This window comes from Loxodonta africana, chromosome 20 (assembly GCF_030014295.1).
Source record: "Loxodonta africana isolate mLoxAfr1 chromosome 20, mLoxAfr1.hap2, whole genome shotgun sequence".
Taxonomy (NCBI): domain Eukaryota; kingdom Metazoa; phylum Chordata; class Mammalia; order Proboscidea; family Elephantidae; genus Loxodonta; species Loxodonta africana.
Genome location: NC_087361.1, coordinates 40,172,098 through 40,187,209, shown reverse-complemented (window position 1 = coordinate 40,187,209; position 15,112 = coordinate 40,172,098).

Genomic DNA, 15,112 nt, shown 5'->3' with positions numbered 1-15,112 from the left:
TGTCCCATAGTCCAGTCCAATCCTTGTCTGAAGAGTTGGCTTTGGGAATGGTTCCTGTCCTGGGCTAACAGAAGGTCTGGGGGCCATGACCACCGGGGTCCTTCTAGTCTCAGTCGGACCATTAACTCTGGTCTTTTAATGAGAATTTGGGTCTGCATCCCACTGCTCTCTGGGCAGGAATATTTTTAAAGTAGTCTAATTTAGATAATAAAAATAATTTAGTTAATAATAATAATCTTTACAGATATAACTAACATTTATTGAATATTTATTCTGTATGACATTTTACTAAGAACTTTACCCTCAATGTCTCTTTAAATTATCACAGTGACCCCAGGATGTTCATTACTACTAGTATTCCCCTATAAAGGTAAGAAAACCTACACTGAGACAGTAACTTTCCTGAAGTCACACAATTAATAAATGGTGGAGCCAGGATTGGAAGCAAGGCACAATGACCCCAGGACCTGGGCAAGTTTGGGAATAAGATTGCCTGGGTTCGCATCTCACTTTCACCAGTTACTAGCTTTGGGACTCTAGGACAGTTTCTTAATCTCTTTGTCCTTGGGTTTCTGTAAAATAGACACAATAATACTATCTTCTCCTATAGTGAGAATTAAAAAAGATAACTCATAGGTAAAACTCTAAGCAGTGCTGACCCATAAGAACTTGACATAAGCTGGCTACCACAATTGCTATCCTTGTTATTTATAAAGCTCTAAATATACCTTGCATGTTTTCCACAAAACCCTTCTCAACTACAGTTCCGTCAGGGGTGTCGTTGACACGTTTCACAGCTACAGATGATATTCCAAGAGTTCCAAGAAAAATAATGCAGCAAAGAGATGACCTACATAAAACATAATTCACTTCCTGCTGCTTGCACACCATAGATACCTACTAAAATTGTCATTTCAATTCCCCCCGCCAAGCTTCCTTTCTATTCTTTGCAATAGTATTCATTTTGGAAAGAGGAATGAGAATAAGATAGAAAATTGACAGGATATTTTTGGTAAATCAAACTCTTAAAATAAATTTGATATGAAACTTCTGGTTGATGAGGGCAAAGTTGAGATTGTTTGACATTATAAAGATAAGTCCATTATTATGCTATGATTTTTTGATGCATGAAAGAAGAGAGGGAAAATAAATGGGTGATCTTCTCTGAATAATGTTGGAATCAATCATTAAAAAATAGACATATTTAATTTATAAACAGATATCACTCTTTTCATAAAATTTATTTTTCTCACCCTCCTTTCAGCAAAATCAGGAGTCTTACGGTTATAATGAAAATTTTCTCATAATTTGCCATCTGCTAACAGTAATGACCTCAACAATTAAAAACTAAAATTGTATTCAAAGCGTATGAAATTTGAATATACTTTCATAAAAATATGTAAACTAAAATAAAGGTAAAAAAATTATATATGTATATTTTAAAAATAATTTTTATTGTGCTTTAAGTGAAAATTTACAAATCAAGTCAGTCTCTCGCACAAAAACCTCTATACACCTTGCTATGCACTCCCAATTTCTCTCCCTGTAATGAGACAGCCTGCTCTCTCCCTCCACTCTCTCTTTTTGTGTCCATTTTGCCAACTTCTGACTCCCTCCACCCTCTCATCTCCCCTCTAGGCAGGAGATGCCAACATAGTCTCAAGCGTCCACCTGATCCAAGAAGTTCACTCCTCACCAGCATCCCTTTCCAACCCATTGTCCAGTCCAATCCATGTCTGAAGAGTTGGCTTCGGGAATGGTTCCTGTCCTGGGCCAACAGAAGGTCTGGGGGCCATGACCACCGGGATTCCTCTAGTCTCAGTCAGACCATCAAGTCTGGTCTTGTGAGAATTTGGGGTCTGCATCCCACTGCTCTCCTGCTCCCTCAGGAGTTCTCTGTTGTGTTCCCTGCCAGGGCAGTCATCGGTTGTAGCCGGGCACCACCTAGTTCTTCTGGTCTCAGGGTGATGTAGTCCCTGGTTCATGTGGCCCTTTCTGTCTCTTGGGCTCGTAATCACCTTGTGTACTTGGTGTTCTTCATTCTCCTTTGATCCAGGTGGGTTGAGACCAATTGATGCATCTTAGATGGTTGCTTGCTAGTATTTAAGACCCCAGACGCCACTCTTCAAAGTGGGATGCAGAATGTTTTCTTTTTTAATAATTTTTATCGAGCTTTAAGTGAACGTTTACAAATCAAGTCAGTCTGTCACATATAAGCTTATATGCACCTTACTCCTTACTTCCACTTACTCTCCCCCTAATGAGTCAGCCTGCTCCCTCCTTCCAGTCTCTCCTTTCGTGACGATTTTGCCAGTTTCTAACCCTCTCTACCCTCCTATCTCCCCTCCAGACAGGAGATGCCAACACAGTCTCAAGTGTCCACCTGATACAAGTAGCTCAGTCTTCGTCAGCATCTCTCTCCAACCCACTGTCCAGTCCCTTCCATGTCTGATGAGTTGTCTTTGGGAGGTTCTTGTCCTGGGCCAACAGAAGGTTTGGGGACCATGACCACTAGGATTCCTCTAGTCTCAGTCAGACCATTAAGTCTGGTCTTTTTATGAGAATTTGGGGTCTGCATCCCACTGATCTCCTGCTCCCTCAGGGGTTCTCTGTTGTGCTCCCTGTCAGGGCAGTCATCGGTTGTGGCCGGGCACCATCTAGTTCTTCTGGTCTCAGGATGATGTAAGTCTCTAGTTCATGTGGCCCTTTCTGTCTCTTGGGCTCATAGTTATCGTGTGACCTTGGTGTTCTTCATTCTCCTTTGATCCAGGTGGTTGAGACCAGTTGATGCATCTTAGATGGGTGCTTGTTAGCATTTAAGACCCCAGACGCCACATTTCAAAGTGGGATGCAGAATGTTTTCATGATAGAATTATTTTGCCAATTGACTTAGAAGTCCCCTTAAGCCATAGTCCCCAAACCCCCACCCTTGCTCCGCTGACTTTCGAACCATTCAGTTTGTCCCGGAAACTTCTTTGCTTTTGGTCCAGTCCAGTTGAGCTGACCTTCCGTGTATTGAGTATTGTCCTTCCCTTCACCTAAAGTAGTTCTCATCTACTAATTAATCAGTAAATAACCCTCTCCCACCCTCCCTCCCTCCCCCCCTCGCAACCACAAAAGTATGTGTTCTTCTCAGTTTATACTATTTCTCAAGATCTTATAATAGTGGTCTTATACAATATTTGTCCTTTTGCCTCTGACTAATTTCACTCAGCATAATGCCTTCCAGGTTCCTCCATGTTATGAAATGTTTCACAGATTCGTCACTGTTCTTTACGGATGCATAGTATTCCATTGTGTGAATATACCACAATTTATTTAACCATTCATCCATCAATGGACACCTTGGTTGCTTCCAGCTTTTTGCTATTGTAAACAGAGCTGCAATAAACATGGGTGTGCATATATCTGTTAGTGTGAAGGCTCTTATTTCTCTAGGGTATATTCCTAGGAGTGGGATTTCTGGGTTGTATGGTAGTTCTATTTCTAACTTTTTAAGAAAATGCCAGATAGATTTCCAAAGTGGTTGTACCATTTTACATTCTAACCAGCAGTGTATAAGAGTTCCAATCTCTCCACAGCCTCTCCAACATCTATTATTTTGTGTTTTTTGGATTAATGCCAGTCTTGTTGGAGTGAGATGGAATCTCATCGTAGTTTTAATTTGCATTTCTCCAATGGCAAATGATCAAGAGCATTTTCTCGTGTATCTGCTAGCTGCCTGAATATCTTCTTTAGTGAAGTGCGTGTTCATATCCTTTGCCCACTTCTTGACTGGGTTGTTTGTCTTTTTGTGGTTGAGTATTAACAGAATCGTATAGATTTTAGAGATCAGGGGCTGGTAGGAGATGTCATAGCTGAAAATTCTTTCCCAGTCTGTAGGTGGTCTTTTTATTCTTTTGGTGAAGTCTTTAGATGAGCATAGGTGTTTGATTTTTAGGAGCTCCCAGTTATCTGGTTTCTCTTCGTCATTTTCGGTAATGTTTTGTATTCTGTTTATGCCTTGTATTAGGGCTCCTAACGTTGTCCCTATTTTTTCTTCCATGATCTTTATCGTTTTAGTCTTTATGTTTAGGTCTTTGATCCACTTGGAGTTAGTTTTTGTGCATGGTGTGAGGTATGGGTCCTGTTTCATTTTTTTGAAAATAGATATCCAGTTATGCCAGCACCATTTGTTAAAAAGACTATCTTTTCCGCAATTAACTGACGCTGGGCCTTTGTCAAATATCAGCTGCTCATATGTGGATGGATTTATATCTGGGTTCTCAATTCCATTCCATTGGTCTATGTGCCTGTTGTTGTAGCAGTACCAGGCTGTTTTGACTACTGTGGCTGTATAATATGTTCTAAAATCAGGTAGAGTGAGGCCTCCCACTTTCTTCTTCTTTTTCAGTAATGCTTTACTTATCCGAGGCTTCTTTCCCTTCCCTATGAAGTTGCTGATTTGTTTCTCCATCACATTAAAAAATGTCATTGGAATTTGGATCAGAAGTGCATTGTATGTATAGATGGCTTTTGGTAGAATAGACATTTTTACTATGTTAAGTCTTCCTATCCATGAGCAAGGTATGTTTTTCCACTTTAGTAGGTCCTTTCTAGTTTCTTGCAGTAGTACTTTGTAGTTTTCTTTGTATAGGTCTTTTACATCCTTGGTAAGATTTATTCCTAAGTATTTTATCTTCTTGGGGGCTACTGTGAATGGTATTGATTTGGTGATTTCCTCTTCGACGTTCTTTTTGTTGGTGTAGAGGAATCCAAGTGATTTTTGTATGCTTATCTTATAACCTGAGACTCTGCCAAACTCTTCTATTAGTTTCAATAGTTTTCTGGAGGATTCCTTAGGGTTTTCTGTGTATAAGATCATGTCATCTGCAAATAGAGATACTTTTACTTCTTCCTTGCCAATCCGGATGCCGTTTATATCTTTGTCAGCCTAATTGCTCTGGCTAGGACCTCTAGCACAATGTTGAATAAGAGCGGTGATAAAGGGCATCCTTGTTTTTTTTTTTTTGTGTGTGTGGTTCCCGTTCTCAAGGGAAATGCTTTCGGGCTCTCTCCATTTAGAGTGATGTTGGCTGTTGTCTTTGTATAGATGCCTTTTATTACGTTGAGGAATTTTCCTTCAATTCCTATTTTGCTGAGAGTTTTTATCATAAATGGGTGTTGGACTTTGTCAAATGCCTTTTCTGCATCAATTGATAAGATCATGTGGTTTTTGTCTTTTGTTTTATTTATGTGGTGGATTACATTAATGGTTTTTCTAATATTAAACCATCCTTGCATACCTGGTATAAATCCCACTTGGTCATGGTGAATTATTTTTTTGATATGTTGTTGAATTCTATTGTCTAGAATTTTTTTGAGGATTTTTGCATCTATGTTCCTGAGGGATACAGGTCTGTAATTTTCTTTTTTTGTCATATTTTTACCTGGTTTTGGTATCAGGGATATGGTGGCTTCATGGAATGAGTTAGGCAGTATTCCGTCATTTTCTCTGGTTTGAAATACCTTTGTTAGTAGTGGTGTTAACTCTTCTCTGCAAGTTTGGTAGAACTCTGCAGTAAAGCCATCCAGGCCAGCCAGGGCTTTTTTTTGTTGGGAGTTTTTTAAATTACCATTTCAATCTCTTTTTTTGTTATGGGTCTATTTAGTTGTTCTACTTCTGATTGTGTTAGTTTAGGTAGGTAGTGTTTTTCTAGGAATTCATCCGTTTCTTCTAGGTTTGCAAATTTATTAGAGTACAATTTTTTGTAATAATCTGATATGATTCTTTTAATTTCAGTTGGGTTTGTCGTGATGTGGCCCATCTCGTTTCTTATTCGGGTTATTTGTTTCCTTTCCTGTATTTCTTTAGTCAGTCTGGCCAATGGTTTTTCAATTTTGTTAATTTCTTCAAAGAACAAGCTTTTGGGTTTGTTAATTCTTTCGATTGTTTTTCTGTTCTCTAATTCATTTAGTTCAGCTCTAATTTTTAGTATTTGTTTTCCTCTGGTGCCTGATGGATTCTTTTGTTGCTCACTATCTATTTGTTCAAGTTGTAGGGACAGTTCTCCGATTTTGGCTCTTTCTTCTTTTTGTATGTGTGCATTTATCGATATAAATTGGCCTCTGAGCACTGCTTTTGCTGTGTCCCAGAGGTTTTGATAGGAAGTATTTTCATTCTTGTTGCATTCTATGAATTTCTTTATTCCCTCCTTAATGTCTTCTATAACTCAGTCTTTTTTCAGCAGGGTATTGTTCAGTTTCCAAATATTTGATTTCTTTTCCCTAATTTTTCTGTTATTGATTTCCATTTTTATGGCCTTGTGGTCTGAGAAGATGCTTTGTAATATTTCAATGTTTTGGATTCTGCAAAGATTTGTTTTATGACCTAATATGTGGTCTATTTTTCTTAATAGGTTTTATTATGCCAATTGACTTAGATGTCCCCTGAAACCATGGTCCAGTTTATTCAGGAAACTTCTTTGCTTTTGGTTAAGTCCAATTATGCTGACCTCCCCTGTAGTGTGTGCTGTCTTTCCCTTCACCTAAAGTAGTTCTTATCTACTATCTAATTAGCGAATACCTTTCTCCCACCCTCCTTCCCTCCCCTGTCTCATAACCACAAAAGAATGTTTTCTTCTCAGTTTAAACTATTTCTCAAGTTCTTATAATAGTGGTCTTATGCAATATTTGTCCTTTCACAACTGACTAATTACACTCAGCGTAATTTGGTTTTTAATGCCTTCCAGGTTCCTCCATGTTATGAGATGTTTCACAGATTCTTCACTATTCTTTATGGATGTGTAGTACTCCATGTTGTGAATATACCATAATTTATTTATCCATTCATCTGTTGATGAGCACCTTGACTGCTCCTATCTTTTTGCTATTGTGAACAGTGCTGCAATAAACATGGGTGTGGATATATCTCTTCGTGTAAAGGCTCTTATTTCTCTAGGATATATTCCAAGGAGTGAGATTGCTAGTTCATATGGTAGTTCTATTTCTAGCTTGTTAAAAAGTTAAGGAAGCGGCAAATCGATTTTCAAAGTGGTTGTACGTACCATTTTACATTTCCACCAACAGTGTATAAGTGTTCCAATCTCTCCACAGCCTCCCCAACATTTATTATTTTGTGTTTTTTGGATTAATGCCAGCCTTGTTGGAGTGAGATGAAATCTCATTGTACTTTTGATCTGCATTTCTCTAATGGCTAATGATCGTGAACATTTCCTCATATATCTGTTAGCTACCTGAATATCTTCTTTAGTGAAGTGTCTATTCATATCTTTTGCCCATTTTTCAATTGGGTTATTTGTCTTTTTGCAGTTGAGTTTTTGTAGTATCATGTAGATTTTAGAGATCAGGTGCTGATCAGAAATGTCATAGCTAAAAACTTTTTTCCCAGTCTGTAGGTAGTCTTTTTACTCTTTTGGTGAAGTCTTTGGATGAGCATAAGTGTTTGATTTTTAGCAGCTCCTAGTCGATGGCAGTGGGTTTTAGTTATCTAGTTTTTCTTCTACGTTCTTTATAATTTTTTGCATACTATTTATGCCATGTATTAGGGCTCCTAACGTTGTCTCTATTTTTTCTTCCATGATGTTTATCATTTTAGATTTTATATTTAGGTCTTTGATCCATTTTGAGTTAGCTTTTGTGCATGGAGTGAGGTATGGGTCTTGTTTCATTTTTTTGCAGATGGATATCCAGTTATGCCAGCACCATTTGTTAAAAAGACTGCCTTTTCTCCATTTAACTGTTTTGGGGCCTTTATAAAATATCAACTGCTCATATGTGGATGGATTTATCTCTGGATTCTCAATTCTGTTCCATTGGTCCATATATCTGTTGTTGTACCAGTACCAGGCTGTTTTGACTACTGTGCCGGCATTATAGGCTCTAAAATCAGGTAAAGTAAGGCCTCCCACTTTGTTCTTCTTTTTCAGTATTGCCTTATTTATCCGGGGCCTCTTTCCCTTCCATATGAAATTGGTGATTTGTTTCTCCATCTCATTAAAGAATGTCCTTGGGATTTGGATCGGAATTGCATGAAATGTATAGATTGCTTTTGGTAGAATAGACATTTTTATAATGTTAAGTCTTCCTATCCACGAGCAAGGTATGTTCTTCCACTTATGTAAGTCTCTTTTGGTTTCTTGCAGAAGTGTACTGTAGTTTTCTTTGTATAAGTCTTTTACATCTCTGGTAAGATTTATTCCTAAGTTTTTTATCTTCTTGGGGGCTACTGTAAACAGCATTGATTTGGTGATTTCCTCTTCGAGGTTCTTTTTGTTGGTGTAGAGGAATCCAAGTGATTTTTGTATGTTTATCTTGTATCCTGATACTCTGGTGAACTCTTCTATTAGTTTTGATAGTTTTCTGGAGGATTCTTTAGGGTTTTCTGTGTATAAGATCATGTCATCTGCAAATAGAGATACTTTTACTTCTTCCTTGCCAATCTGGATGCCCCTTATTTCTTTATCTAGCCTAATTGCTCTGGCTAGGACTTCCAGCACAATGTTGAATAAGAGTGGTGATAAAGGGCATCCTTGTCTGGTCCCCGATCTCAATGGGAATGTTTTCAGGTTCTCTCCATTTAGGGTGATGTTGGCTATTGGCTTTGTATACATGCCCTTTATTATGTTGAGGAATTTTCCTTGTATTCCTATTTTGGTGAGAGTTTTTATCATGAATGAGTGTTAAACTTTGTCAAATGCCTTTTCTGCATCAATTGGTAAAATCGTGTGATTCTTGTCTTTTATTTATGTGATGGATTACATTAATTGTTTTTCTAATGTTGAACCATCCCTGCATACCTGCAATGAATCCCACTTGGTCATGGTGAATTATTTTTTTGGTATGTTGTTGAATTCTATTGGCTAGAGTTTTGTTGAGGATTTTTGCATTTACATTCATGAGGCATGAGGGATATAGGTCTATAATTTTCTTGTGGTGTCTTTACCTGGTTTTGGTATCAGGGGTATGGTGGCTTCATAGAATGAGTTTGGTAGTATTCCATCCTTTTCTATGCTCTGAAATACCTTTAGTAGTAGTGGTGTTAACTCTTCTCTGAAAGTTTGGTAGAACTCTACAGTGAAGCCGTCAGGACCAGGGCTTTTTTTTTGTTGGGAGTTTTTTGATTACCTTTTCAATCTCTTCTTTTGTTATGGGTCTATTTAGTTGTTCTACCTCTGTTTGTGTTAGTTTAGGTAGGTAGTGTGTTTCTAGGAATTCATCCATTTCTTCTGGGTTTTCAAATTTGTATGAGTATAGTTTTTCACAGTAATCTGATATGATTCTTTTAATTTCAGTTGGGTCTGTTGTAATATTGCCCATCTCATTTCTTATTCCGGTTATTCGCTTCCTCTCCTGTTTTTCTTTTGTCAGTTTGGCCAATGGTTTATCAATTATGTTGACTTTTTGAAAAAAAACAGTTTTGGTCTTGTTAATTCTTTCAATTGTTTTTCTGTTTTCTATTTCATTTAGTTCAGCTCTAATTTTTATTATTTGTTTTCTTCTGGTGCGTGTGGGTTTCTTTTGTTGCTCTCTTTCTATTTGTTCAAGTTGTAGGGATAGTTCTTTGATTTTGGCCCTTTCTTCTTTTTGGATGTGTGCATTTATTGATATAAATTGGCCTCTGAGCACTGCTTTTGCTATGTCCCAAAGGTTCTGATAGGAAGTGTTTTCATTCTCATTGGATTCTATGAACTTCTTTATTCCATCCTTTATGTCTTCTATAATCCAGTCTTTTTTGAGCAGGGTATTATTCAGTTTCCAAGTGTTTGATTTCTTTTCCTGTTGTTGATTTCCACTTTTTTGGCCTTATGGTCAGAGAAGATGCTTTGTAATATTTCAATGTTTTAGATTCTGCTAAGGCTTGCTTTATGACCTAATATGTGGTCTATTCTAGAGATTGTCCGTGTGCACTAGAAAAGAAAGTATAGTTGGTTGCTGTTGGGTGGAGTGTTCTGTATACGTCTACGAGGTCAAGTTGGTTGATTGTGGCATTTAGATCTTCCGTGTCTTTGTTAATCTTCTTTCTGGGTGTCCTGTCCTTCACCGAAAGTGGTGTGTTGAAGTCTCCTACTATTATTGTGGAGCCGTCTATCTCACTTTTCAATGCTGATAGAGTTTGTTTTATGTATCTTGCAGCCCTGTCATTGGGTGCATAAATATTTAATATGGTTACATCTTCTTGGTGTATTGTCCCTTTAATCCTTATATAGTGTCCTTCCTTATCCTTTCTGATGGATTTAAAGTCTATTTTGTCAGAAATTAATATTGCCACTCCTGCTCTTTTTTGATTGTTGTTTGCCTGATATATTTTTTTCTAGCTTTTGAGTTTTAGTTTGTGTCTCTAAGTCTAAGGTGTGTCTCTTGTAGGCAGCATATAGACAGATCATGTTTTTTAATCCATTCTGCCACTCTTTGTCTCTTTATTGGTGCATTTAGTCCATTTACATTCAGGGTAATTATAGATAGGTATGAATTTTTTTTTATGAATTTAGTGCTATCATTTTCATGTCATTTTTTGTGTGTTGACAGTTTCTTTTTCCCACTTGATTTTATGTACTGAGTAGATTTTCTTTATATATTGTCCTTTCCTCATATTTGTTGTTGCTGATTTTGTTTCTGCTGAGTCTGTATTTTTCCCTTGTGTTTTATTTTGATGAGTAGGATAGTTTGTCTCCTTTCTGGCTGTCTTATTATTTACCCCTATTTTTCTAAATTTAAAACTAACTTTTATTTGTTTGTATTGCCATATCTTCCTCCCCATATGGAAGGTGTATGATTACATTTCTTAGTCCCTCTTTATTATTTTAATGTTGTCTTCTTTTATATAATAACATCGCCGTTACCCTGTGTTGGGCTTTTTTTTTTTTTTTTAAATCTTGCTTTATTTTTTTGGATTTCCCTGTCTGGGTTGACTTCTGGTTGCTCTGCCCAGTGTTCTAGTCTTGGGTTGATACCTGATATTATTGATTTTCTAACCAAAGAACTCCCTTTAGTATTTCCTGTAGTTTGGGTTTGGTTTTTACGAATTCCCTGAACTTGTGTTTATCTGGAAATGTCTTAATTTCACCTTCATATTTAAGAGTCAATTTTGGTGGATATATGATTCTTGGCAGGCAATTTTTTTCCTTCAATTTTTTAAATATGTCATCCCATTGCCTTCTTGCCTGCACGGTTTCTCCTGAGTAGTCCGAGCTTATTCTTTGTAAATTTTGTGTTCCTCATTTTCATAGTATTTGACTTTATGTTTGCTGAGTCATTACGTTTTTCTTGGTTTTTATTTTGAGTTATGGAGTTCTTGTACCTCTTTGTGGTTACCTTAATATTTACCCCTTTTTTTTATAAGTAAAAACCTAACTTGTATTGTCCTATATCACCTTGTATCCCTCTCCATATGGCAGTTCTATGCCACCTGTACTTAGTTCCTCTTTTTGATTATTGTGATCTTTTACATTTTGACTTCAATGATTCCCTGTTTTGAGTGTGTTTTTTTTTTTTAAAATTAATCTTAATTTGTTTTTGTTGAGTTAATTTGAGTTAACTTAATTTGAGTTGATATCAGGATGCTCTGTTCTGTGACCTTGTGTTGTTCTGGTATCTGATATTATTGGTTTTCTGACCAAACAATTTCCTTTAGCATTTCTTGTAGCTTTGGTTTGGTTTTTGCAAATTCTCTAAGCTTGTGTTTATCTGTAAATATCTTAATTTCGCCTTCATATTTCAGAGAGAGTTTTGCTGGATATATGATCCTTGGCTGGCAGTTTTTCTCCTTCAGTGCTCTGTATATGTCATCCCATTGCCTTCTTGCCTGCATGGTTTCTGCTGAGTAGTCTGAACTTATTCTTATTGATTCTCCCTTGTAGGAGACCTTTCTTTTATCCCTGGCTGTTTTTAAAATTTTCTCTTTATCTTTGGTTTTGGCAAGTTTGATGATAATATGTCTTGGTGTTTTTCTTTTTGTATCAATCTTAAATGGGGTTCAATGAGCATCTTGGATAGATATCCTTTCGTCTTTCATGATGTCAGGAAAGTCTTTTGTCAGCAGATTTTCAACTATTCTCTCTGTGTTTTCTGTTGTCCCTCCCTGTTCTGAGACTCCAATCACACTCAGGTTATTCTTTTTGATAGAGTCCCACATGATTCTTAGGGTTTCTTCATTTTTTTAAATTCTTTTATCTGATTTTTTTTCAGCTATATTGGTGTTAATTCCCTGGTCCTCCAGATGTCCCAGTCTGCATTCTAATTGCTCAAGTCTGCTCCTCTGACTTCCTATTGCATTGTCTAATTCTGTAATTTTATTGTTAATCTTTTGGATTTCTGAATGCTGTCTCTCTATGGATTCTTGCAACTTATTAATTTTTCCACTATGTTCTTGAATAGTCTTTTTGAGTTCTTCAACTGCTTTATCAGTGTGTTCCTTGGCTTTTTCTTTAGCTTGCCTTATTTCATTTCTGAGGTCATCCCTGATGTCTTGAAGCATTCTTTAAATTAGTTTTTTATATTCTGTATCTGATAATTCCAGGATTGTATCTTCATTTGGGAAGGATTTTGATTCTTTAGTTTGGGGGGTTGTAGAAGCAGTCATGGTCTGCTTCTTTATGTGGTTTGATATCGACTGCTATCTCCAAGCCATCACTAAGATATTGTGGTGATTTATTCTATATTTGCTCACTGAGTATTTTCTTGTTTTGTTTTCTTTCAGTATATGTGGATGGGCTACTAGATTGCACTGTCTTGATTGTTGTAGCCCTTGACTTACTTATGACCTATTACCAGCTGGTTTGGGCTGTTGCCAGATATATATGCCTGAGTCCATTCACTATTCTTGAGTAGAATGTGATTTTGGGTCATCAAGTGTGTGATACACACTGTCACCTATCCACCTAGAGAAGTAGTGGTGATAGTTGTGTGCACCAGATTCTATTAGCAGCTGGGGTTCACACTCCAGGGGCGGCAGGATGCTAACAGGCTTCCCCCAAGTGTTAGTGAGGTAGGTGTGTCTCTATTCCTAAAGCACCTTGGTGGGTGGGCTCTGCAGCTGTACCTTAGGCCCCTAATGCAAGTACCTCTACAGATTGGTAGGTGTCACCCTCCTTAGACCCCTAAGGCAGGAGGCTAGGTGGTCTGTGGGGAGCTTCAGCCCTCAGTGCCCTATTGTGGGTCAGTGAGGGCTCTGTTGAATACGCAGAGATATCAGACCTGGGAAACTTGTCTTTCCAGTAAATCCGCTAAAACAAATGCAGTCAGATCCCTGTCAGAAATGCTTTTGCTTTATAATAGCCACCTTGTTCCCTGTAGGGATGAAAGCCCAAGACTGTGGATCACATATGCTTGGCTAGAGCTTGTTCTGTGTTTTTAGTCCAATTAGGGAAGGATTTTTGGTCCCTGGGTTTTTTGTGTTTGCTTCTCTCATGCCAGAAGAATGGGTTAGGAAAAGGCCAAAAAAAAAAAAGGGGAAAAAAAACTGCGGAGCAGTTCTCCCTCTGGCTCAGGAAATTCCAATGTTAATGAAGCCGCCTAGGAAGGGGAGGGGAGGGTTCAGAAAAACAGGAGAGAGTAGCACCCCAGAATATAGACAAAGTTACTTATCTTGCTTGGGATGACCGTTTTATCTGAGATTCCGCTGGCTGGGTAGAGATTGTCCCCGAGGGTCAGGCCCGTGTCCCGTGCTTGCACTGTCTCAGAAGCCACGGTCAGTTCCTCTGCTGCCAGTCCAAAGCCCAGCGTCAAGGTTCCCTGTCTGGGACACCGCACTCCCAGCTCCAAAAACTGTCGCTGCCTCCTGGTGACTTCTCCTCCCACCAGCCGTGTTGCCGTGCCATCCACGTGGACCAGCTGGGCCTCCCCCAGGTCAGTTCAGGGCTTTGGGGTGGTGCCCTGTGTTTGCACTGTCACAGGATGTCGAGCTGAGCCCCCCTGCGCCCAGTCCAAAGCCCAGCGCCAAGGTTCCCTGGCTGGGACGCTGCACTCCCAGCTCCAATACCAGTCGCTGCCTCCGAGCGACTTCTTCTCCCACCAGCCGCATCGCTGCGCCGCCCGCGCAAACCGGCTGGGCCCCCTCCTGAGGTCAGTTCAGGGGGGTCGGGCTGTGCCCCGTGTTTGCGCCCTCACAGGATGCAGTGCTCAGCACCCCTGCACCCAATCCAAAGCCTCGCTCCAAGGTTCCTCGGCTTGGACGCTGGCTCCAGGCTCCGAAAACAGTCGCTGCTTCCCCATAGTTGTTCGTTCTCGGTCTCTGTCACTCAGGTCAACTCTTTAAATCTGTGTTTGTTGGTCAGGGTTCGTAGATTGTCATGTATGTGAGCGATTCATTTGTTTTTCCTAGTCTGTCGCAAGAGGGATCCGAGGTAGCATCTACCTAGTCAGCCATCTTGGCCCCCCACGAGCTTATTCTTATTGGCTCTCCTTTGTATGTGACTTTTCGTTTATCCCTCGTTGCTCTTATAATTGTCTCTTTATCTTTGGTTTTGGCAAGCTTGATTATAATATGTCTTGGTGACTTTCTTTTAAGATCTGCGTTATGTGGAGTTCAATGAGCATCTTAGGTAGATATCTCCTCACCTTTCACAATATCAGGGAAGTTTTCTGCGAACAAATCTTCAACAATTTTCTCTGTGTTTTCTGTTATCCCTACCTGTTCTGGTACTCCAATCACTCCTAGGTTATTTCTCTTGATAGATTCCCACATGATTCTTAAGGTTTCTTCATTTTTTAAAATTCTTTTATCTGGTTTTTCCTCAAATATATTAGTGCCAAGTGATTTATCTTCGACCTCAGAAATTCTAGCTTTTACTTGCTCAATTCTGCTCCTCTGACTTTCTATTGAGTTATCTAATTTTGTAATTTTATTGTTAATCTTCTGAATTTCTGATTGCTGTCTGCCCATGGATTTTTCCAGCTTATTAAACTTTTCATTATGTTCCTGAATACTCTTTCTGATTTCTTCAGTTGCTTTATCTGTGTGTTCCTTGGCTTGTTCTATGTATTGCCTCATTTCCTTCCTGATGTCTTGAAGGGTTCTGTATATTAAACTTTTGTGTTCTGCATCTGGTAATTCCAGGAATGCACTTTCATCTAAAAGATCCCTGGATTCTTTGTTTTGAGAGCCTGTTGAGGT